The sequence below is a fragment of the Amblyomma americanum genome, chromosome 4 (assembly GCF_052857255.1).
Source record: "Amblyomma americanum isolate KBUSLIRL-KWMA chromosome 4, ASM5285725v1, whole genome shotgun sequence".
NCBI classification, from domain to species: Eukaryota; Metazoa; Arthropoda; class Arachnida; order Ixodida; family Ixodidae; genus Amblyomma; species Amblyomma americanum.
In genome coordinates, this window is record NC_135500.1 from 198,555,587 (window position 1) to 198,558,811 (window position 3,225).

At 48.0% G+C, this 3,225-nt stretch overlaps 1 non-coding gene across 1 annotated transcript; it reads left to right on the forward strand.

Moving 5' to 3' along the window:
- Positions 1-757: 757 nt before the first annotated feature.
- TRNAS-ACU (transfer RNA serine (anticodon ACU)) lies at positions 758-829 on the forward strand. The gene has a single exon. It is a non-coding gene; the product is annotated as a tRNA-Ser (tRNA).
- Positions 830-3,225: the final 2,396 nt, after the last annotated feature.

The window sequence follows — 3,225 nt, forward strand, 5'->3', positions numbered from 1 at the left end:
TAACCATTTAGTTCTATATTTGCCCGTGTCATCTACATCGCCAGCCGTAAGAGAAAGTCTAGCCCTGCACCTGCGAATCAGCGAAATCTGATTTCACCATCCGACGTCTCCCTCCCGTCCCCTGCATTCTGCCATGGGACCACGAGCAGAATGATCAATCGTCCGCCTTTGTCATAACCTCCTCCTTCCGCAATAGCCACCCTCTGGGTTCTTCCCATGATAGCCACCTTCTGGTTACGCATTCCTCCACTGTCGCCTTAAAGGGCCACAGAAAGGGGTGTTTGAGCTTGGCTTTAAAATGCTTGTACTATGTAGAGTACAGGCCACCGAGCGTCCATGTGGCGTACGAGACCTCAAAAGCGAGCGGGGAATTTACGATACATTTTTAAAAACTCCCGCTTTCGCGCCTCTAGGCGACGCGCGGTGCCCGGCTCTCGCACGAAAACCTGGCAGATGACGTCACGTCTTGCAAATGACGTCAGCAGCCGGGGGTAATCATTGGTTCACAGCGCCAAATTCGTTCAGACGTCACGCGCTACCGCGGCCGCGGCCACTCCGCGCGCGCCGCAGCCGGCGGAAGTAGGGGAGCGGCCGAGTGAGTGGGGCCGGCGGAGGAGCGCCGCCGTTTTGGCGGGCGAGAGAGGGAAAGGCGCGAAGACGCAGAAGTTCAAATTTGGTCTGCTTATAACTCTGCTTCCACAAAACGCATTGAAATAATTCTTGCTGGGGGATAATTATGAACCGTCGTAAATGCCCCGCCGCGGTGGCTCAGTGGTTAGGGCGCTCGACTACTGATCCGGAGTTCCCGGGTTCGAACCCGGCCGCGGCGGCTGCGTTTTTATGGAGGAAAAACGCTAAGGCGCCCGTGTGCTGTGCGATGTCAGTGCACGTTAAAGATCCCCAGGTGGTCAAAATTATGCCGGAGCCCTCCACTACGGCACCTATTCTTCCTTTATTCTTTCACTCCCTCCTTTATCCCTTCCCTTACGGCGCGGTTCAGGTGTCCAAAGATATATGAGTTCTACTGTAATTGGTACGCAATATGAAACACGTTATGGCATATCAAGGACGACTCCGGTTGCCTTTCTAGGTAACTCAGTATTATGCAAAAAGTTCTGAAACAAAAAGCACAAGAAAAAACACTAAACCTCTAAGTCAGAAAGCCTCATGTGATGCTCAAGAGCACACACAAAGCTAGATACTGCGATTAAAAGAATGGTCTACATTAAAGTCAAATGTAACAAGTATAGTGTTAACCAGCAATTTCCATTGTGCTCAAAAATTAACGAAGTTGATGAAAGAAAAAGATGCGCAAAATAATTGTTTGTACGTATATGTAGTACAGGTGGTATCTGCGACGTTGGTGACAGCATCGTATTGCCAGTACATTGAAATCAAATGCGCTACCGATGTCTGCAGTGTCTCCATTCATGGATGCCTCGTTCATCTTACTTCGAAAAGGGGAACCTTTCAATTTTTTTTTTATCGGCTCTTGCGTACCTGCACTTATAACTGTGTCTGCCCTTTTCACCTTCCTACATCCTTTCCTTGTCTGCGCATTTCGAATTTCCCCTCAGAATGATACAGTTACCTCGTCTTTCCTTTCTCCTAACCTCCTCCTTCTCTTCCTTCATCCGGATGCTGTCCCACTTTTGATAACAAGGCAGTTGCGAAAGAAGGCAAAAAAATAAGAAAGAAGATGGCAAATTAACCGATGACTTAAGCTCTGAAACGTTTTAAGGAGAAAGGATGGCCTCTCTTTGCGTCTGCAATCGTTCAACCCGCATCTGGCAGGAAATTAGCGCAATATCTAAAAGTAACTTTGTCTTAGCCACGTGCAGGATCATTTCGATGGCTTTTCCCAACCCACGCAAGTGTTTTTTTCCTCTTGTTGTTCTTGTCGCATTTATTTTTTTTATTTCCGACGTGCTGCCTCCATGCATTTAAACCGATTAGTTATTAGTCAGTGCTCACGATGTCAATCTGTATGTAATGACGTCATGCGTCACGTCCTGTTCGTATTAATGAACACTAACCTGACACAACTCTCCTCGTGCATGCATGGCTTCAGCCGACCTTTACTCCACATAAACGCCAAGGCTGCGAACTCCCTCCTCTCCTGATCTGTGTTATGCTTTATAACCATTTCATGTTGCGGTTATCGCTATATACCTCGCTTAATGTTCTTCATTCAGCTGCAGCTGTAAATAAGCCAAGGCTCTTTGCAGCTTCCTACAGCCGACAAGGCAGTAGGTTTTAGACAGGTAGTAGCTCATTTCTAACTGTCTGCTTCCTGCATTTCCTTTTATTATTGTTTTTTTACCCGAGAACCCGTCAATTATTCTGCCACTACTCACCTGAGGGGCCGGAACTTCTAATCTAAGGAATAAGTTTGAAATTGGGTTGGGAACAGGTCGGCGACCTGGGCAATAAAAAATGATGGTCGTAACGCAAAGAGCCAGGAAGCAGCGGGAATTAGATAACACGCTCTCGTTAATGAGGTCTTAGCGGAAATAAGGGATGGGAATTGGATTGGTCGATATATGTCACACGGAAAGCCGATATACAAGGGTTCGTTAACGCCACCGTTAACGTCACAAAGTGTTTCTTAGCTAAACAGCGCAACGGTACGAGGCCAAAAAGGAGAGGAAGCCAAGAAACACGTGAGGCCAACTCGCTCATGAGTTCATGCTGTACAACAAAGTGTATCCTAGGGGCCGGTAGACGTAGCTACTGGGTAGAGGCGGGGAGCCAAGGTTAGGCGTGAAATTCGCTGATATAGTCTGGTCGAGGCTGTAGGTGGGATGTATACTGAAGAAGGATGTTCTGGCGGGTTAGTTGGTTCATAACGAAGCGAACGAGTACAAAATGCGCAAACAAGAGACGGGTCGTCTGTCCATTTTTGTGCCTTACGTGCCGTCTTGTTCGCGCAGTTTGTACTAGTGGGTTGTATGTAACCTGGCTGGTGATTACTGTTATTACAGCGATAGGTGTTAAGGCCACGTTTCCTATATATGCGGCGTCAGCGTCAGTGTCGACGTAACACACCAAGTGCACTCCGTCACGCTGATTGGTCAGATGGAATAAAGTCGCGCATGACGTCGTGACAAAGCTCCGCTCTGATAGGCCAGAAAGTAAATCGCTGATTGGTTCAGACGCAGTGAGGTCACTTATGACGTGACGAGGCATTCACTAGAGCTTACCCGCGGTGCTAATGCGAGTGCT